The sequence below is a fragment of the Pollicipes pollicipes genome, unplaced genomic scaffold (genome assembly GCF_011947565.3).
Source record: "Pollicipes pollicipes isolate AB1234 unplaced genomic scaffold, Ppol_2.1 Scaffold_1600;HRSCAF=1878_pilon_pilon_pilon, whole genome shotgun sequence".
Lineage (NCBI taxonomy): Eukaryota > Metazoa > Arthropoda > Thecostraca > Pollicipedomorpha > Pollicipedidae > Pollicipes > Pollicipes pollicipes.
Window position 1 is genome coordinate 2,519,131 of NW_023595962.1, and position 22,204 is coordinate 2,541,334.

The window sequence follows — 22,204 nt, forward strand, 5'->3', positions numbered from 1 at the left end:
TAACTAAAAAATTACGCAAAATTCTACCCAAAGGCTGTGGTTTTCGGAATCAGCGTGTCAAGAAGGTCATGCATACCAAATTTGGAGGCGATCGTGACGCCCCGGAATATCCAACTGGCAATTGGATATCAATCTGCTGCTAGATTGACAGACGCTGGCGATACACGATCTGCTGCTAGATTGACAGACGTTGGCGATACACGGGGATGACAGGGGGCTGCCCAGCGGCATCGCGAAGACCATGTACCGGTGTTGAGGGGTTGACATATTGTGCAGAAAATAGCTGTCGCAGTTGCGCTATTACTGCCCCCATGTCGCTAGGCATAATAGAGACGCATTGCCGGTTTGAGTACTTTGGTTACCTTGTCATACAAATAATATATGGCAAATTACACCCTGCTGATGCTTAATTTACAAGGTCCTATAAGAGGTTTGAACATATCTATACCTGAACTGAACGTATCCATATTAGCTATTTCGAACAGCTCTTTACGTAAGCCGGTTCCTAATTTAGTAGCGACAACTCTGCTCCTTTTGGTCAGGTACGCTCATATGCCCTGCAGATCGCCTTGCCCATAGGTGTCTAATACCACTGGTATTAGATATATGTGTTCGTCTACCTGGTCGCACATGCTACTGCTCCTATTTGAGTCTGCTTCGGGCAGCAGGTAGTTTTTCATAGGCGCTGCATGGCTATTTGCCGTCGACGCGCCGAACTCCAAATCATCGTCGTCGCCTTAAAAGGTAAAATTTGTACTAACTCGTTTATTTTTTCTCCCTTAGGGGCTCGAGGAAAATTGGTGTAGCTTTTGTGTTATCTAAAATTCAACCTATGTCACCTTTAACGCCATCTATTTTTAACTGATTTTTGTGCTGGAGGTGCTGTACTTTGTACTTCGTGCTGTACATTGCAGACGCCTCGAAATTATTCTGGCACCTCTCTTTTCGTTCTAGGATAATTATGCAATTTGTGGACATATACTGCCACGGAAATGATGGAATTATCTCGACCACTCTCACAAGCAAACTGAGGTGCGGCACTCTGTGCTGACTATGACATGCTGACATGTTGAATGTGAAATGTTATATTTATCCTCCCCAGCGTATGGTAGCCATGTCAACCCCACATTGGGCAGCCAATTGCATTCATATGGAAGCCATGTGGGCGCAGGGCTCTACGGTCGCGCATCAAGATCAGATTTGCAGCTGTGTTTGAAACATGTGGCTAAAATCGGACAAGTTTGCTTCTAAATACGTGAACACTTGCAGTATGGCTATGAACGCATGCCAATAGGCACCACTATCTGCGATAGTGACGCCTACATTTATTTATTAAGCCTCATTGCACATCAGTGTCATTAAATGCGCAGCTAGTTGGCCTTTAAGGTCAGCTGAACAGTCAGATTTTACATACTTGGGAAATTACACCCCGGCGCGTGTAAGATAAAAGGTGTTTTTGCAGGCACCAGTTTCCCCATTTGACAGCGTGCTGCATTTGATAGTATGCTACTGTTGGTGTTCATCCATGCTAGGTCTACGTTTGTAAAGGTCAGGTAGGTCAGGTCACGAAGGTCAAGTGACGCTTGCATTACGCCCTTCACTTTGGAAATTGTCATTGGCAAGTACTGAGCGCAGCCGAGTTCTGTCGGCTCCGCAGTTCTGCGTCCTTTTCCGAATTGGATGGCGTGTCCCTGGCATGGTTATCTCGGGGCCCGTGTTTTTCACATGGCTGCAACATTTGTTGTGTTTTAAGGCCAATCAGACAGAAAATTACATTGAATCCTTAACATGTCTAAACGAATCGGTCTCTGTTGATGCCCATAGCGAGTGCAATTATTTGGTAGGTACGCTTGAAATTCGGCGTTCCAACGAGTGAGAAGTGCATGTTGATTTCCAGAACATCAAATCAGTGGTCGCAATTCGGGGAAAATTTCGGGGAAAATGGACGTTGGCATTGCCTGGGCAATTGTAGAGTGAATGATTTCACGGGAAAGATTTCCCTTACGAACTCGATCCACTCCCGTCGGGCTGTGTCTACACTAGATGGCTTCACGGATAGTGTTTTGCCATCTCGGTGCAATGTTTACCCGTGGGTCTGTGCATACACTCGGCCCTCATCCCAGCCACGACCGTTAATGCCCACGCACTAGCCACACGCTCGCAGTTTCCAGGCATTAAATGATAATACATTATGGAAGACGCTCAGGAAAGCTAACACCCGACCATATGCTGTTGTATGGGCAATTGCAAAATTACGTAAATGGATGGAGCTAATATGCTCCATCCATATTATATCTAAATGAGGCGTGTGCAGCAACATTGCGTAGCATGTCCTTGAGAATCTCTCCGACATTTTGTAAGTCTTACCAGGTTAGTACAGATACAACCTACCCACACTGTTACACATTTAACGTGGGCACCTATGGATTTCCCCAGCTCATGAAGCCGTATGGTCCACAGTCCACACCAATCTAACCAGCTACACCTGCATGACCTTCCCCCTTCCGTTTAACGTGTGTTTGCCGTACGTAACCTTTATATTATGGAAATATTAAAACACATTCCGTTCGTCCCCATATACCAGTCGGTTTGAGCGCCCACCTTTTCATTCATTCACCAGTGACAAGCTGGGTTTGAGTCGCTTTATGCACTTGCCGCTTGCCTCTGGCGCTTTATATACTTACCGTTTGCCTCTAGCTGGTATAACTTATGGCATGTAGCAGCAGCCTTGCTTACGTTCAGGTGACGTCATAGGCAGGTCCGAGCGTGCTGAGCATTGTGGGGCGTGGAGTGTTCTCCGCAGAGTTTCGCCGATGACCCGGATTTCTACCATCATACCGTGGTGCAGCCCTCACGCAGGGAACAGGAAGCAGTCACAAGACATGGAAGGGCCTGGCCAGTCACGGGCTCAAGTCCCGAACAGGGGTCATTCAGAGCCCCTGGGTCGAGGCCCTGAAACGAAACCGGGACCCCTCTTCGCCGAGGTTCGATAAGCCCGACTGCGGTCCATACTGCGGTCCATATACGTGTTAGGGCGACATGTTTTATTGTCAAAATCGTCTCCGAAGCGTTTTTGATTCGATTATTTTTAAATCAGAGCTCACACAGCAGTGTCGTGCATGCTCTAGGGCTCTATCCCCCAAATGAAATTCCAATTTTACGGCAGACTTTTATGGAAAAGGCTGCATGTGCCGTAATGCTTGGGACGATCCCCCTGCCCTTTGACCTCCCTGACATCGCACAGCCGCTGCCACCTGCGCATACCATCCGAGTCAGAAGTCAAATGGCGAGCGCACATAGACGCAGAGCCAAGATCGACAATGCAGAGCCCCCCCCCCCTCGCACACACAACTGCCATTACGTGATGAGCTCTCACTGGGATGCCCCCCCCCCCCCCCGCCCCTCCCGTGTATGACCATCCTGGATGTGCTCCTGCGAGCTCGTAGATAGTGACTTGAACCCCTAAACGGCCACGGATGCGTTTGTATCGCCAGGAGCTGATGCCAATGCTACGGATGGCAACAGGTCGTACTTTTGACTACGATTTAACACATTTTGATATTTTCATGACCTTCCACTTGTAGTCGAGGTTTCAGCCCTGATGTCTGCTTGATTTCCTCCACAAGATTTTGGTTGGCACCATTGGTGATGGAGCAGATTTTTGGTGCTTAACTGGTCGTCTCGGCTTGCTGATTCAGCTGGTGATCAGGGTGCATACTTCAGTGATGGCCGTTCTGTTTGTCCTAATGATTTAGTCGCGTGAAATGTGTGAACACAAATAGTACAATAGTGGCGTAAAATGATGCACAGAAAATAACTCGAAAATGCTACCTGATCTGGTAGCCCCTTGAAGCAGTGAATGCTACCAAAAGTGAAAATTTTGGGAAAATAGGTAAAATAAGCGTATAACTTAGGAAAGTTCATACAAGGTATAGCCTCAAATAGCCAGGAAATAAATGATTCCCTCGTTATGGTGCCAATGAAGTGCATCTCATTCTTTACCAGCTGTCAAATTAGTGCAATTATGAGAAGAAAATATTTATTGAGGGTACAAAGTCCACGAAGCCGCCACCCTCGGCAGCCGGCGTTGTTGTCAAGGTCATCACTAGAAAGGAACATGTTGCCGCGGTTGGTCAGTTCTTTCGGATCAGCAGCCGGCGTGTGGGGACGTGGGGCGTTCGGCATCGTCCTGCAACAAGCTTGTCCACGTGGCCAGAGCGGGCAGGTCCTTTATCAACAATGGCTGGTGTCACTTTTGAAGAGCGAGGGACGCCCACAGCGAGGACTACCGAATCTACTATCGTGAGTAAATTATGCTAATTTTATTGTCATTGCCCGGCTCGCGCTCTGAAGGCATTTCAACTGGTTAATGTATGTAGGTAACGCATTTGGGCAGGTTTGCTGAAACAGACCTCCAGCTTCAGGAACCAGGTATTTGAATTATAATTACATTTGTATGCCGAGCTGTTCAGATAATCTGGTCATGTTTGTAGGCAGGCTGTCCTTATGTGTTATAAACTAGTAGGATGAAAAGCTGTGGAGGTGTTCTGGGCAGCATCATTTTTGGCTGTATGTAAACTGTAACCAAATATAAATGGGACACAAGGAAGAAATGCATGTTAACATGCTAGATTTTGAAACAGTTTTGTGACATTAGCTCTGATAAAGAAGTAATTGTCATGCTTTCAGCATAAACCTCATATATTATTGTTCTTTTAGCAGTGTTTTGGTTGACGTGAGCTCAAGTTTCAGGAAATGCAAACATTATCATTTAGAACATAGAAATAACAATTTCTAGAGCTGGATTGGTGGATTTCATTCCTCTCAGGATTTCATTCCTTTTCAGCACTTCAATTGATTTCTATTTGATTATGCATGATAAAATGGAAGCTTTATGGACAATTTTTCCCTAGGTGGTGCTATGTCTGCCTCCATGTTCCTGCCTGTGAAAGGGCAACATTTGCCAGCCATATGCTTGGGTCAGGCTGCACATTTTCCTGTACTGACATAAAATGGCATAAAAGGCAGGCTGATAAGAACTACAGAGAACAACTACATTCATACCAAGAAGAAACTAGGGTGTGTGATATGCCCAATGTTTGCGGTAAGGGGTAGGCGGAAGTCTGGACACCGTCTTGCTTCTTTTCTAAAGCATGATCAGCTAAGCCTCTTAACAAGGGTGTACTGAACAAGACCAAACCAGACCAAACTGAATATCACCAAACCAGTTGCTTGGGAATTGTAGACCTACTGATGGCTTGTGTGGTATAAACTGTGTTTGAACAAACACCCACATGCACAAAGCAATGCCTGTTTGTGATGCCATTGTCAAAAATGGTGAATTGTTGATGGACCTCAGTATATGCTGGACCTTGCCCCTGCCACATAATTGGCCCATCTCCTGGAAGCAGCTCTGGCCATGCATGGAAGGACATGAGGGAGGGAGAGGGGAAGCAAAGGCTGGGACTGTTTGGTGTGCCCCATGACTTGGATATCTGTTCTGTTCATTGATATCTGTTGTGGACTGTTCATTGGCTACTGGCCAGGCCACAGATGACAAGCTCAGTCAGAAAGTGAACTGTCCAGACTGTCAGACTGTCTGAACTGTCCAAAATAGTCAGACTATCCAGTGTGGCTCACATTTAACCTCATCAGCCTTCTACTTTCCTGTGGTGAAAGTTGTGCAGGTGCAGACTTTCATGTAGTGAAAGTAGACCTGGCTGGCCAGCAGCTTACCATGTGTCCCGGTGATTGCCGTACACACTGGGTGGGGGTGGGGGGGGGGGGGGAGAGGGGACGTTCAGTCCACCACGGTCACTGCCGCGTCCTCACGTGCAAGCCGGCTCCAGACGAGCTGGTAATGCTCCAGACTGTAGCTGGTATGCTCCCGGCTGGAGCCGGGTATACTCCAGACTGGAGCTGGTATGCTCCAGACTGGAGCCAGTATGCTCCAGACTGTAGCTGGCATGCTTCTGACTGGAGCTGGTATGCTCCAGACTGTAGCTGGCATGCTCCAGACTGGAGCCGGTATGCTGCAGACTGGAGCCGGTGCACTCCAGACTGGAGTCAGTATGCTCCAAAATATTAATTTCGTATTAGTTAGCCTTGGTGTCTCAACAATCACGAATAGTGTGTTAGCACCGAGCAGGTGTATATCCTTGAATATTTGGTCTATCTTACGAGCAGCACTATTGGTCTTAAAGAGCATTGTACGGATATGCTGGCTACGAATTTCGTCGAAACAATTATGAGGCAGGGAAGAATTTGCTGCTATGTATATGCAATGATCATCGCAGCTGCACTGAACAACATACAAACACATTTTGCATATGCTGAAATGATGTTTGCTGTGACAAACCCAACACGTGTTTGATTTTCACGTCCCCATTTCAACACAGCGCATGGTCCAGTGATGCTGGGTTTACAGCTTAGCCAAAACGCCATAATTTCATGGCTTGAATGTACCCCCCCCCCCTCCGGGTTTTTTAGTGGATTTCTTCGCCCTGTTCTGCTCTGCCACTGTCATGCACGCGGTGGGTGTGGCTGCAGCGGTGTGGACCATGCCCCGGGTCAGTATGTCAAGCATGTTAAGGCGAGTGGGGCGATGACTCATGTCTGAGTGAGGAGAATAATCACGGCTCGGGGCGGTGCGTCACGGTGGCGCCGGCCAATCGCACGCAGATCGTGTTGCTGGGTGTGAGCCCTGGAAGGAGTATAAGAGATGCTGCCCGGGCGCGTAGTGGTGGGCCTCTCCCTGTCGGCGTCGTGTGCGGCAGGTCACCGCTGCGGTGTTAGGCAGTCCGTCCGATAATTCTTTAACAGAAAGAAAATTCCCGGACGAATTAATTCGGAATTAATTTAATTCTCGGACTTAACTTATTTCTAATTCTTCGAATACAGGGGCGCCAGCTAAAAGCCTCTGGCATTGTCTCGGTGGGCGACACCGGCGAGACTAAGTCCCTGCCGAGCAGGTTAGCGGCAGAGGCATGCTGAACGTGCCCCGTCCAGACGCGGGGACCTTTCACGCCCGAATGAAGCTACAGACGGTGAAGCTAATGAAGCTAATGAAAGCAAGCTAATGAAGCTACCCGCCACCGTTTGGTGTTGGCGCTGTACTCGTGGAGGCGGGGAGGGGCGGAGGGTATCTTTCATTTATTTGCATGGCCTGTGCGGAGGGTATCTTTCAGTTATTTGCAATGCCTGTTGCAGCGAATGCCGTGATGCGAGGTGGAAATCATGGACCTGGGATCTGAGATCTAGGTACAAGCGGCGGAAGTTGTGGTATGAGGTTGTGGTCCAGTCCAAAGCGCGAGTTGCGTTACACCGTCGGGTACTGGTCGGCTCGCCGGGCCGCTGCGACGAGGCCGATGACCTCCGGTGGTCGTTTCCGGGTGCCGGCCGGACCGGACCGGTCCTGTGGGGGCCAGCGGGCTGCGGCCACCGACGCTCGTTCGACCCCTCCGCCGCTGTGTGACCGGCGGGGGTGGTGGTCCTTCCGTCCGACCCTCCACCGCTGTGTGACTGGCGGGGATGGTGGTCCTCCCGTCCGACCCCTCCCCCGCCGCTGTGTGACCGGTGGGGGTGGTGGTCCTCCCCATCCGACCCCTCCGCCCTCGGACCTGCGCAGCGTTGCGTGACGTTCATCGGGCGTCACGCGGTCACGCAGGGTCGATACTCGAAGTCGATCAGACCAAGAATCGACGGCTGGACTGCATGCTGCGTGCTGCTCCGGCCATATCCGGGCCCGGTGATGGCAGCGACTGGCCTCCGTTGCTGGAGGGTGGGAGCGTGGGTAGGGCTCGGTTATGTTGAGGTGAACAGTAGAGGGGTGGGTGGGTAGGGGCTCGGTTATGTGTAACGGGAACGGTGTGGAGGGGCTGGTGTTGGGGGGGGGGGGGGGGGGGGGGGGGGGGGGAGCGCCGGTGTCGGCGCGAGCCGAGCCGACTCTCGGCCCTCATGGTCACGTGGTCAGCCGCCCACCCACTCCGCCAGCTGATCGCGCGCAACCTCTCTCTGAACACCGCCAAAGCCGTCACGGTTTGCTGGTCGCGGCAGTATCGGCATGTGTGTGCACGTGCCAATGCAGACATCTGTCCTGTACGCGGCCACCTGGCCTGGGCCCGCGTCTTCCGCACCTGTCCCACCAAAGTGCTGCCCGTTTTGTAATGGGTCAGTTTACCGGCTCCAGACCTTTGTCGACTTGCTTAATGGTGCCTGTTTTAAGTTATTGCGGCTGTAACCTGCGAGGAGCGTTTGGCCGCCGAGTCGTCGGCTTTGAGTGGTTGCGCGTCGTCCCGTTCGATGCGCATGAATCGGTTCGCGTCATCGCAAGGCTCGGCGGGCTGCCGCGGCAAGGTGGTGTCTGGATGATGGTTACGGATGATGGTACGGATGATGATACGGATGATGGTACGGGTGATGGATGATGGTACGGATGATGGATTGATGGTACGGATGATGATGATAGTACGGATGATGGATGATGGTACGGATTATGATGATGGAACGGATGATGATGGTACGGATGATGGGATGATGGTACGGATGATGGATGGTGGTACGGATGATGGTACGGATGATGGATGATGGTAAGGATGATGATAATAGTACGGATGATGGAACGGATGATGATGATGGAACGGATGATGATGGTACGGATGATGGATGATGGAACGGATGATGGATGATGGAACGGATGATGGCTGATGGAACGGATGATGATACGAATGATGGTGATGATACGCGGCTAGCTCCAGAAGCGTCGACGTCTGCGGAATCACGCAGCGCAGCTGCCGGACGGGGGCATTATTACTCATGGCTCGTCGACCGGTTTGCGCCATTGTTTCCGACCGCCGGTGGGCTTCGAGCTGCCAGCGAGAGACGCTATTTTTTGTGTATTTTGCCCTTTTACCCACTGCGATAAAGTCGTGATGTGCGGATGCTGGAAGGAGATGTTCCACACTTGAAGCTAGTGAAGCAAGCATGAGATATGATGAAATATGTTCACTTATAACTATTAGTATACTTAAAGATGGAATAGACTGCTCTAGACAACACGATTTGTCTTCAGCAAATATGCTCCTCAGTACGCCATTGTTCGATTTCGTCGTCGTAGCTTGCACCACATTGACTGAGAGCCAACTGGCGACCGCTATATCTGGAAGACGTGCTCATGAACGCCAGATATGAACGTTTTGACGCCCATATTTTTTTACCTTGGTCGCCACATGACCGACGAAGAGGCAGGCTTGGAATGGTGTTATTGTGGCGTCATGATGCTAGAAAGGCCTAGAAATAGTCTTCCCGAAGTAGTCCGCACATCTTCGCGGACTTGTAACTCAGTAACTAGATGGGCTTAAGTCTTAAGAAGGACAGGTCTGTGAACTACACCGAATGATCTTCTAAATGCCTCCTTCAGCTCAAAACGTCCATGCCAATGTGGAATACGCCCCTTCCGTTCTGTTCCGTTCTCTGTTCTCGGAATCTGACCGGTGTTCTCTGGCAGCTGCGCGACCGACGCGTGCCGCCGCCGCCCTCGTATTGTGGCTTCCCGGGGTTGTCAAGGTAACCGATCCGTCAATACGGCTTTCTCAGCAGCGCGTGGTTGTGGGGGGGGGGGAGGGGGAGGAGGGGCGTGTCGGGCGCGTGGCCGGCCTCCCCGTGCCGCCCGTTCTGAGGGAGGAGCGAGCGGCCCCGGAGGCAGGCTGCCCGGCTGGCTGCCCGCTGCCGTGGCCGACACGCGGCCACCAGGCCCAGGCCCGACTGCCAGAAGGAGGCCCGTTTCGTACTTCAGAAAGTTTTCACGAAGGAAAGGAATGTTCAGAAAGCGGTCATATATCACGTGACGCATTCGCTGCGTGGACCGCGGCCAACCGGCTGTTTCCCCCGCGGAAGAGCGGCGTGTTAGGCGATGCCAGCTGACATTTGTGAAGCGGACGTGGCGGTGACTCGCTTTTCCGGTACAAGCGTGACGGTCATTCGTGACAGAAGCGCGCCCGATACCTTAGAAGCGCTCCCGGCTCAAGACAAGATTTGTGACGTTTAGAGCGGCGGTGGTGCAGGTTTGTGGGGTTCGGTAGTTGGGGATGGGCTCCTCTGACCGTGACACGGAGTTGGGGCTTGATAACGGGTTGGCCGACGGCCGCTGCTGGGAGCGGCGGGCGACATCACGGCTCGACCCTCCCCAACCCCCTCCGCCCGGCTCACGACACCGGTCGGCAGGGGGCTCACTGGCACGGCAGAAGTGGTGGCTAGCACGTGCTGGTGTGCTGGGGGAGAAACTCGTGGAAAAAGTGGATCGCAAGATGAAAAGGCCACTGCAGTGCCTTGATGTCGGAAATGCGAGCGGAAATACACGCCGTAGTGTATTTCATGCGAATTATCTGGTATGGTTGGATGCTTCTATTGAGAGCTTCGATGTACTTCCTTTACTTGCCTAGCTGCGCATGTCAAAAAGCAATCACAGTTTCAATAAGGGCCGCATCCAGAAGCCGACAAATGAGCGGTAGCTCCTCATCCACTACCCATCGTGCCCACATAACAAGTACTGGCGGCGATAGATGCTTTACCGCTTTTGGGTTTCACGATGTGTTTCAGTGCTGTAGGGCCGACAATAGCAAAACAACTGCTTCCATTGTGATGCGGGGGTTGAAGGAAGCCTCACAAACCGTTGCCGAGGGAGGATGCCGAAGCCATCTCCCGAAATGTGTTAGTGGTGGTCGGCTGTTTCTCCAACATGTTAGTGGTGGTCGGCTGTTTCTCCTAATGTTGGTAGTGGCCGGCTGTTTCTCCTGCTCAAACGTTGCTGGTCCTCCAATTCTGAACACCAGACCGTTGGACTAAGCAACTGTGTGAAGCTTACGTTAACTATGAGCGATATGGAAATGGTATTTTAAATGTTCGATGGCTACTGGAAATGTATCAAGAATCTCAAATCTTCGGGTGCTGTTCGTGGTGATTGTTTGCAGGTATTGGCACTATCAAAATTGTGTGCTTTTGTCAACAAGGCTTCGTATTATTTGATCTTTTGGATGTACAGCTATTTGATTTTGTCTGACTATTTGACTTATTTTTATAACAATTCATCGTCGGAAAGCTTTTATAGTCTTTTCCCTCAGCCGTGGGTTTCATTTCATCATGCTTATTTTTCGTGCCAACTTTACCGGTGCCGAAAACTTACGTCAACAAATCCTAGTACCTTCCGGTCAAAAGTAAGGCACAAAATCGATATGACATCTGATATGACAGGTCATGGCTTTGCCAGGCGGCATGTGACTGCCTGCCTGGGATGGCTTGTTATGCCCTACCTTATTAGAAAAAATACTATTATTAACGTGGCGGCCCTGTTTTGGTCCGTTGCACGTCCCAGTGACGCCGGATGAAATGACGCTTGGGAACGTCTCAGTACCCCCAATCGCTCTCGTTCCGGTTTGGGTGTCCTTGTTAAAGGCGGTTTTGTTTTGAAACCATCTCGTGTCCTTGATTCGGTACCCTCATCTTAGCGGTGATGTCACATTACGCAATGCGAAAATTAACCAACTGTCATTAACTGTTGGCACTAATACTGACAAGGAGTATGCCCTTGGGACACTTATTCGCAAGCATTCTGTCGTCTTTGCCCGAATTACTAATTCCTCTCTGGGAGATGTTCGGAGTCCGACAGGAACCGAAACCGAGTCTGGAGACGTGGGTGTCTTGTGCGCAGCCCGCAACAGAATCATTGGTGATATGAAGAACCTTGTTAGACAAGAGCCTGAAGAAGATCTACACTTAATGCATGCGTGTTTGTCCTGAGTATTCGCACCGTCACAACCCTCAATGTGACCATGGTTTTGCGATTTGAAGGCCGACTGAACTGGAGAGGGCGCCGGAAGTGGCGCTGGCCAGGAAGGTGGAGGGGCGCTTGCTGGAGTGGCACTGGCCGGAGTGGAGGGGCGTCTGGCTGGAGTGGCACTGGCCGGGAGTGGAGGGGCGCTGGCCGGAGTGGCACTTGCCGGAGTGGCGCTGGCCGGGGTGGCGCTTGCCAGGAGTGGAGGTGGCGCTGGCCGGAGTGGCACTGGCCGGAGTGGAGGGGCGCTGGCCGGAGTGGCACTGGTGGCCGGAGTGGAGGGGCGCTGGCCGGAGTGGTGCGTCGCTGGCCGGAGTGGCGCTGGCCCGAGAAACCAATAAAATTCAATCTATCACCCCCGAGTTTACGTGTGATGCCTGCTTACCCCTCCCAATGCCTGCTTCACTCACTGGTGCAAACGTCCGGTTGCCAGACGGTGAAAACACGACGTGTGGCTGACCATGTGTCGGCCCTCCTGTGACGGTTGCGCCTGCGGCCTGTGGCGCGTGACGGGCACGCCCGTACCGTGACGCCCGTGACGCGTGCTCCCGCGGTCCGGCAGGGAACGCGGACGGCCCGATCTCGCCGTTCCATGACATCCCGCTGTACGCCGACGCCGAGAAGAAGGTGTTCAACATGGTGGTGGAGGTGCCGCGCTGGACCAACGCCAAAATGGAGGTCAGTCTGGCTCCTCTGACCTGACCGGGCCGCGGTGGGCGGCGGACTGTTGTGTCGCGGGTTCGGACAGGTCTGCTCCTGTTGCCTGCCGCTGTATGGTGAGCAGTCCGCTCTGCCCGGGTGGTCCCCTGGACGAACGGCTCTCTATGTGGCAGGTGAGACCGATGAAAACGCTCTGTTGCCTTCGCGAACTGCTGTTGACTCTTGCCCTGAACTACTAATGACTTACCCTGAACTGCTGATGACTTACGCCGAACTGCTGTAGACTTTTACGCTTCTTGCCTTACTGTCGAATGGATTTGGCACGAACTTGTTCTTGTTTGCAATTTTGACAATGAATCATAGCGTATAACGATGTCAAAAGGACCCGAATACTTAAGCGGAGCGGCAGACGGTTACAAAGCTGGCAAACAAAAGTAGTGTGACGCAACTCAGCGGTGGGTGCCGGGGGCGTCACGTGCGCGCTCGGAGCCTATGTGCCTGACCTGTGCCCTGTACGCGCTGGCGGGGGGGGAGGGAGGGGGGGGGGGAGGAGCGCCGCTGTCGGCCCCGGACCGGGCCGGCCGGGGTGGTCCGTCGGCAGGCCCGGTCCGGGACCCACGGCAAATAAACTGCAGCTGCGCGGTCGACCGACTCCAGACGGCGACGCTGCGGCGGCCGGACCCCCCCCCCCCCCCCCCCCCCGTTTTGCGGCGGCCGTCGCCCCGTCCGCGGTGGTCGGCTTGTGCGACGGCTGGTGCGTCGGCGGCAGACGCGGCGCAGGGCCGTGCCGAGGCGTCTGTGAGCTGCTCCCCGGCGCCGTGCTACACGACACCGCCGGCCGCCATCACTCGGGGCGTGGGGAAACGGCCGCTGGACTGTGTCCTGGCGCGCGTGGGACGGGGAGGGGAGGGAGGGCTCAGCATATGGCTCAGCTGCGTTTGCTGGGCGGCAGCACTACGGCCCTGCTACGGTGACCTCGGGTGGTGTGCTCTAACAATCTCAAGAGGAGTAAAAATTTCAGAGGAAAACCATCAGTATAAGCCTTTCGGACATTGTAGCAAGCTGTTATGGCGTGGTTAAAAAATATTCCACGCTCACCATAAAAGTGGCCGTTCATGGTTGTTTGGTACCGCAAGTTATATTGCTTGGCGCCAGCATGTGTTGTCAAAGCAAGGTGCTTTCTTACGGCCTGAAATGTTCTTCTGGGCTCGTTTTCATGGTCTCTCGGCTCGGTTTTAGAATACGCCACAATGCCTCAAGTACCACGTCCAAAAATGTGACTGATTGAAATGGTTGTGAAGGTGTGCGGTTGGCGCATTTACCCGAACTCGGCGTATTTAGTACAGCCGCGATCTTCGCGGTACACTATTGAAAGTGGTGTGCTATTTGGTGCTCCCCCTCCCCGGTAAGATTCGATGTCAGATTCCCAGGGGCCGGGGTACCATCTACCGTGACGTTCCCGCAGGAGTCGGTGCCACCCGCCTGTGCCGGTACTGTCGCGGCGCTGCGCCTCGGTGGTGGCGAGGCACGTGCCGCTCCGTTGTGCTGCCTCAGCAGCGGCGGCTCCCGTCCGTCCCAGACACCAGCTGGGACAACCGCTCACCGGCGCCGGGAGTGAGGCGCGGGAGGACGGAGGGACGGGGAGGAGGGGAGGGGGGGGGGGAGCATTGTGCCGTAGCCGTTGGCGTCGGCTGCAGACACCGCCTGTGGACTGTGAGCCGCTGCGGCGGGCTGATGCAAGGCTGATACGTCGCCGTCAGCTCGGGGACTGGCGACGGCGCGGTGCGGGATTCCCCTGCATGGCCGGCTTCCGCCGCCCGCCGGTCATAGCCTCCGACCTGGACGTATCAGCGGCCCGTCGGGACGGGGTGCGACGAACGCGCCGCTCTTTCAGCCCCCGCTCGTCGTCCCCGTCTTCCCCTTCACCCCGCTCGTCGTCCCTCCTCTTCATGCCGCTCCGTCGCCCCGCTCTTCGCCCCACTCGTCATCCCGCTCTTCACCTTCACCCCCGCTCTTCCGCCTCGAGCGGCCTCGGGCAGGGCCCGCCGCCGGCCCAGCGGCTGGCGACACCTGCGGACGTCATGACCGCCGTGACGTCATGACAGCCGTGACGTCATGACAGCCAGGACGGTCGAGTGGCGCACTTGTGGAGAACAAATACATCTGTGGTCGTTGCCCAACGCTTTCGCCAGTCCGCTGAGCTTCGACTCCTTTGTCATTTGGCGTTTGTCAGTTGTAGTAAAGTAAGATCGTTTAGAAGGAGGTGCAAAAAGGTGAAAACACCGGAGGTAGGTCCCGAAACAGGGCCCACGGGACGGGCGGGTACTGTAGCAAAGCCGGTCTGCAAGTTCGCTTTTTCTGTTTTGTTCTGAGCGCTACGCACAAATGACGGGGGTGAGGGCATGGGCTTAAAGGTGCGCCACTGAAACTAAGGGTCGTGATTCAGTTCAACCCAGTTTCGTCCAGCGAGACTCTGTTTTTCATTGGACCTTTTTTATTATTATTGCGACTTCATTCTCTTCAACATTGTTCACTCGCTTTTCGTCGCATTGGGGGCCCTACGGCAGAGCCACGTCGCGTTGTCTTCTGGTTCCGCAGCGACAGCGCTATCGATCACAATCACGTGCCATTGTGCGTAAACACTCCGCAAACAGCTGACCGCTGGATCAGCCGTATCTGTAAGAACCTTGGCACTTGCCAGACAGCTGTACGCTATGGCATGCTCAAGTACGCCTCGTGACGGTAATATTAGCCGACCAATTAGCGATGCGCGCTTTGATTGCGCGCCTCGCCGCTGTTGCGTTGGACTGCGTCGGTAATGGCGGTCTGCATCTAGCGGGTGGATGGAAGATACGTCATTTCGACGATGAAACGTTGCAATTCCGCTGCTGTCCCTTTAGCGCGCGTGTTGTGTGTTGTAAGGTCGTCGCTACGACATTTACGACATTTGTTGCTGTTGAATGACGAACGATCGTGCGTTGTCCAGTCCTCACCACTTGCTCGCTGTGTGTGCGCCTGACACGCTGGTGCGGCCGCGTGGCCTGGACAATGTCTCGGGTGACGGCAGTGACCATGAATGCCTACCTGCCGCCGTTGTCGTATCAGTCTCGCGTACTTCTGTCGGACGGTGACAGCGGACGGGCCCTCTCTTCACAGCCCGAGGTCGGAAGTCATAAATATGCTACGTGCTCTGACGTCGGCGGTCTGAAGTATCCGTGACTTACTGTCGTGCAATCGCCGAGATAAAACTCGCCGCCGCGCGGTGTCAGCCCTGTCCGGGTGGATTTCAGACAGCGCGGCCGGCGGGCCCGACGCTGGCCGAGATCCATTCGCCCGCGCACTCGGTGACGTCACGTCCAGGGGCGGCGAGATCCTCGTGTGTCGATGGACGGGAACGATGCGATTCGAACACGTGAAACCTTTTTTTTCCCCTCCGTTCATCCCGTCTGCCGCGTTCTCTGTCTGTGTGTTACCGGCAATGACAGTGCGCACTTGCGTAGTCGTACATTACGTGTGGGGAGGGCGAGGGGGCACGCGGGCCCGTGCCCCTCCGAGCACACCATGGTCTCCAGGCATCGGAGAGAAACGGTATGCGAGTGAGACGGACGCCCGATGACATGTCAATGGCTACCGCACTCTTAACACGAAATGCATTTAGGTGCCCCGGAAAAGTATTACGAGGATATGTATGTATCTGCAGTTTTTTAGAGGAACTCAGTGAAGGCCCCCGTGGTGGGGGGGGGGGGGGGGTACCCCGATAAGGTCGGTTTCTCTTCTTGCAAATGCCCCGTGCGTACCTGTATGTATATATATATATATATATATATATATATATTATATATATATATATATATATATATATATACATATATAAGCGTTGTCAGGGGCGTAGATTCACATTCAGTTGCCCCCCCCCCCGCCCGTTTGGGCTTCAGCCCCCCCAACTTTGGGAATAAAGGGGGCAAAATCTGGGGAAACCTGTTTTGTTGGCATATTTTGGGGGTAGGTTGGGTCACTGTTGAGACCCCCAACTCAATTTCCGAGACCATATCCGTGTGCCGTGTTTATATGTGGTTGAAAAAAACATCACGCGGGAAAACAAGGTGCTGGATATGCATCATGTGCGGTGAACAGGGATCGGCCACAGATGTCACAAACCGTCAACCGGACTGCGCGTGTGCCGCTGTCCGTGCCGACGCAAGCGACTGCTCCCCTCCCCTCCCCTTCCCCCCACCGTCTGCGGATGTGGGCGGAGACGTGGCCCGGCCTCCGCCCGCTCACCCGTGCAGAGACGACCATCCGGCGCCGGTCAAAGGTCAAGCGCGCTGATTGGCCGGCGGCCGGGGCGCGTGCTGTGTCTGGTGGCAAGGGCACCTCCGCCGCGCCGACGCGGTGGGCTAAGTCCTGGGTCCGACTGGTACGGGTGGTCTGGGCGGCGGCCGAGCCGTCAGATTACGATGGATGTCTGTCTTACATGCGCGGTATTGACTCAGCTGCAGTCGGAGGCGCAGCTGTTGTAACGAATCGAAATATGTTAAGCGGGCCAATATCGGTGGACTTTGACTGACCTCGGCGTCCGTCCAGGTCCTCCACTTTCGATGATAACTGTCTTGGCGAGTGCATGCTTGTATAAAGGAACTTATTATTCAATCGGACCATGCCTTGGGTCTGTTGACCCAGACACTGACGGAGAAAGGTGTATGTATCCTTCAAGGTCACCAGGCTTTGGCACTACAGAACAGCTTCACTTGACCTTGGCGCATTGGTCAAGGCGCGCTTGACCTCGCACATTCACCCCGAAAGGCCCTCATGATACATGTCGCTTTGCATTCTTCGTCAGATGGCCTTTATTTCTCCTAGTTCTGCAATGAGCGCTTAACCGGCCCAACTGCTCGTTTTCGTTCGTCTCAGGCACGGCAATGTGACTTCCTCACTGCATAGCATTTTTTGGCGAAAGGTATCGTAGGTCACGCGAGCGAAATGCACCTGGAAATGCAACAGACTCGACAACCGATTGACCTAGGCCAAACCCCGCAGTTATGGCATCATGAGTTAACACGGAATCGTTGGCTCGGCGGGGTGCTCATCTGCTATCAAAATTGAAATGACAGAACCATGATTTCTCAGGGATCGCGATGATCGCGTACTCAGTTTTGCCCGGAATGGTAAGTGAGTTGTGAGGCTCTGTCCCACATCCCGCTGTTTCGGGTTCGACGCATGTACCGACTCGTAGGCCGTGCCAGCCGCCGTGAGTTTGCCACGACGCTCCCGTCGGTCGGAGCGAGCGTGGGCTGGTGGGACACGGTCTGGCACGCGCTGATCGCAACCTGACTGGCCTTGTATACCTGCAACTTGACCTGACCTTATACTGACCTGCACGTGACCTGACTGTACCTGACCTGGCCCGACCTGATCAGACCTTGCGTTCGGCAGAATCGCCACCGGCGAGCGGCTGAACCCCATCACAGCAGGACACCAAGAAGGGCAAGCTGCGCTACGTGGCCAATGTGTTCCCGCACCACGGCTACATCTGGAACTACGGCGCCCTGGCCTCAGGTCGGTGGTCCGGCTCGGTGGTACGCGGCCGGGCGGCGGTACACAGCCTCGGGGGTACACGGCCGGCCTCGGTAGCACACGGCCGGCCTCGGTGGCACATGGCCGGCCCCTTGGGTACACGGCCGTCCGGCCGTGTACTCCCGGGGCCGGCGTCATCACAAAGGCAGCTGTGCACACTGGCTCAGGTTACAAGTCACAGGATACGACCATGCATTGTGCTCTCCGCCCGTTATTGGTCCCTTGTTTAAGCGACGAGGGAGCTCGAGCATTTTTATCAAAGGGCATTCGCGTGCGGCGGCTGTAACATGGGGCGTTCAATGCCATTTGAACACACCACAACTTGTGCGCGCTTTGGGTGTGCCATGCGCGAGCGCGAACGAGCATCCCGTGTCCGCGCCGTGTGGAATCTGAGTCGGGTCATGTTTTTACCAAAGATAGTGCACAATAGTCCAACTGGCTAGGCTTTGACAACGACTAGTTGCATTTCCTTCACGGCTGTGCAGACCTGTACCCGTTATATGGCGCCTCACACGCGCGGCTCGCGGCCGATCTCTCGGGCTGACGCCGGGCCCTGTCGGCAGACCTGGGAGAACCCGCACGTCGCGGACGAGTCGACCGGCTTCATGGGCGACAATGACCCCATCGACGTCTGCGAGCTGGGCAACAAGGTGAGGCGCCGCACGCGGCCGGCGGGTGACGTCATCGAAGCGGCCGGCGGAGGACGTCACTGAGGCGGGTGACGTCATCGGCTGGCGTCGGGCCGGACGGCGGGGCTGTGGCGGCCGTTGGCTCACCGGAAGAGGATTCAGCGGAGGAGGGGCAGTCCGCTGATGGCGCTGGCCGGTGGCCCGTGGCTCGCACTGAGTGTCTTCATACTTGTGTATTTCTGCTGTGTCGCCAGATGGTCGCAGCCGTTTAGCTCTGTAACTGCGGAATGGGGGGAGGGGGGGGGGGGGGGAATCCCTCGGGTTTTCCTGTGGTGCATTGTGTTGGAGTTGTGGATGTGGATGAGATCACGCCCCTGCGGGCGCGATCGGGTGGCTCAGGTCAAGGTGGTCATGCGACGCCCCTCTACCGCCCTCCGCAGGTGCACCGCCGCGGTGAGGTGCCCCAGGTGAAGGTAGTCATGTGACGCCCCTGTGCCGGCCTCCGCAGGTGTGCCGGCGGGGTGAGGTGCTCCAGGTGAAGGTGCTGGGGGTGCTGGCCATGATCGACGAGGGCGAGACGGACTGGAAGCTCCTCGCCATCAACGTGGATGACCCGCTGGCCGAACAGCTGAACGGTAGGCCGGCGGGACGGCTGAACGGTCGGAACGGCGGCCGCGAGTGGGCCGGGCGCCGCCGCCCGGCCGGCTCGGGGCCTCACAATGACCCGCACAGGGCCTCACAGCGGCTGGCACAGGGTCTCATAATGGCCGGCACATTGCTTCGCAGCGGCTGGCACAGGGCCTCACAGCGGCTGGCACAGGGTCTCATAATGGCCGGCACAGGGCCTTACAGCGGCTGGCACAGGGTCTCATAATGGCCGGCACAGGGCCTCACAGCGGCTGGCACAGGGCCTCACAATGGCCGGCACAGGGCCTCACAGTGGCCTACACAGGGGCTCGCAGCGGCCGGCATGGGGCCTCACAGCGGCCGGTATGGAGTCTTACAGCGGCCACGGCCGAATGACGGCGGCACACCGTCTGCCATTCAGTCACATTAGCATGCCTCGACGGCGGCGGTCCTGCTGCATCTCCCATCCGCTGGCGGCCGCTGCTCGGCTGCCGGGGGGCCGCACAGCGCTGTGTGAGCTCTGGTGGCGACGGTCCCTGCCGGCGGGACCGGCGGCCGGTCGCGCCGTGGCCGGCCCCGCCGCCGCGGCTGAGACGCGCGCTGGTGTGCCGACAGACGTGGCCGACGTGGAGAAGCTGATGCCCGGCTGCCTGAGCGCCACCGTCGAGTGGCTCCGGCTGTACAAGGTGCCCGACGGCAAGCCGGAGAACAAGGTGAGGCCGCGGGGCCGCGGTCAGGGGTCACGGGTCACTGGCACGCAGGCGGCCGCGCGCGTTGGACGGCTGGCACAGGGTCGGGGCAGTGGTGCCGCAGACAATGGGCTGCGGGCGCCGCAGCGAGAGAGCGATGCTACCAAGCTACTAGAGCGAGCCATCAAGAGCTAGAGCGAGCTACCAAGAGTTAGAGCGAGCTACCAACGCGCCACTCCGTCGGCATCGGTCGCTGCTTTTTGGTTGCCGTGTTTTAGGTCGCGTGGTTGTAAATGCTCTGTCATTATTATCGAGGCTGTGTTTTACGTCTGGACCAGTGCACCGTAGCCCATCCTTGCTTGTCTCGACGCTTTTGCGTGATCACGTTGTGATGAGACAGTGCTTTCTCCTCGTTTGCCACTCGTCTGCCAGTGCACCATTGCGTGCTGCGGTTCTTACTCGTAGGGTATTATTTGGCAGTGTCCTGGCATGTGGTACGCTGGGCGGTGTCCAGGCGCCGCAGACGTGTCATCTCATGCGACTGCGAGGGCGTGGGTTTGACTCCACACACCGGCCGCTTGTTTCGGCATTCATGGCCGCCACCGGCGTGTAACGCATCGCCAACAGGCGACTTGGTGCAGCGTGTGAGACGCAGAAGGGCGCTGAGTGTGCTGCGTCAGGCTGATTCCGTGACGGCGCAGTGAGCCAGGTGGTGAGTGACGCACGTCTCCGCGTGCCGGCAGTTCGCCTTCAACGGCGAGGCCAAGGACCGCGAGTTCGCTCACTGCGTGATCTCGGACACTGCCGACCAGTGGCGGGAGCTGGTCACGGGCAAGGCGGACGCCGGCGGCCTGGACATGTGAGAGATCATGTCCCCCCCCCCCCTGTACCCCCTGTGTCTCGGGTCTGAGCGCCGGGGCAGCCTCCCCCTCCCAAAAACGAGCGGATCTCCGGTGTTGTGTTTTGGGAGGGGTGGATCGGGTCCCATGGAAGGGGGGGGGGGGAGAGAAAGGTGAAGCAAACCGGCAGTGGAGGTTCTCAAACACAACCACCCAACAAGATTCCGACGGAGCCCACGCCATGTCAACGACTGCAATTTCTGCCCCTCAATTTGGATGCACCGTGACCTGATCAAACCGATCTAGACCGCACAAAATGCATTGAAAACCAAAATTTCAAAACGGTTTCACTCTCGCGTGACCTTTCCTTCGCCTAGTGCAGCCGGCGGGTCACCACCTGTGGCGTGTGATTGCACCGTCGCCGACCTCCTCCAGCTGATTACCACAGTCTGTAGATGACGCCCGCTGTGGGCGGGTCCTGTGGTCTGTGTTGGTCGTCGGTGGCGGCGGGGCCGTGTGTTGGGGGCCGCCGCCGGCCTGTGGTGCAGAGAGCGCCCCCTGTGCTCCGGCTCCGGCCCTCCGGAGCCGCCGCCGGCCTCTGGTATAGAGAGCTCCCTCTGTGTCGGCAGCCACGCGGTGACCGTGGACGACGCCCAGATGAAGCTGGAGAAGGACGAGGCGGAGGCGGTGCTCGCCGGCGCCCCGACCCTCCACCCGCCGGCGCCGCTCGACAACAGCGCAGGTCAGACAACGGGGCCCGCTCCCGGCTGCGTTCACGTGTTGGGTGCGACCGGTGAATGCTGTCGACTCTAGTTCTGTGCTGATTGGTTATGATCAGGTGACAAGAGGTCATTTAGTTCAGCACGTCAGGTTGGGTTGCGATGGTACCTTGCAGGCAAGAGATCCAGAGGTAAAGATCAAAGCAATCAATGTGCACAATACGATTTAGTCTTTGGAATTGTGGTTATCATGTACTGTTTTGCAAGCGTACCCTGTGTTCATTTAGTTGGATATGGTTGCGTAAGGGTTTTCATTATTTGACCTCCGTATTACGACCCTGTTCGCTGCCCGCGGCGCTCAATCGTGCCTGCTTTCCTCGAATTCCCGCCTGCTGTCGAATTCCGCCTTCTCTCCCCGAATTCCCGCCTGCTGTTCTTAAATTCCCGCCTGCTGCTCTTAAATTCCCGCCTGCTGCTCTTAAATTCCCGCCTGCTGCTCTTAAATTCCCGCCTGCTGTTCTTAAATTCCCGCCTGCTGTTCTTAAATTCCCGCCTGCTGTTCTTAAATTCCCGCCTGCTGTTCTTAAATTCCCGCCTGCTCTCCTTAAATTCCCGCCTGCCCTCCTCGAATTCCCACCTG

At 55.5% G+C, this 22,204-nt stretch overlaps 1 pseudogene; it reads left to right on the forward strand.

Moving 5' to 3' along the window:
• Positions 1 to 4,239: 4,239 nt before the first annotated feature.
• Positions 4,240 to 21,658, forward strand: LOC119092612 (inorganic pyrophosphatase-like; annotated as a pseudogene).
• Positions 21,659 to 22,204: the final 546 nt, after the last annotated feature.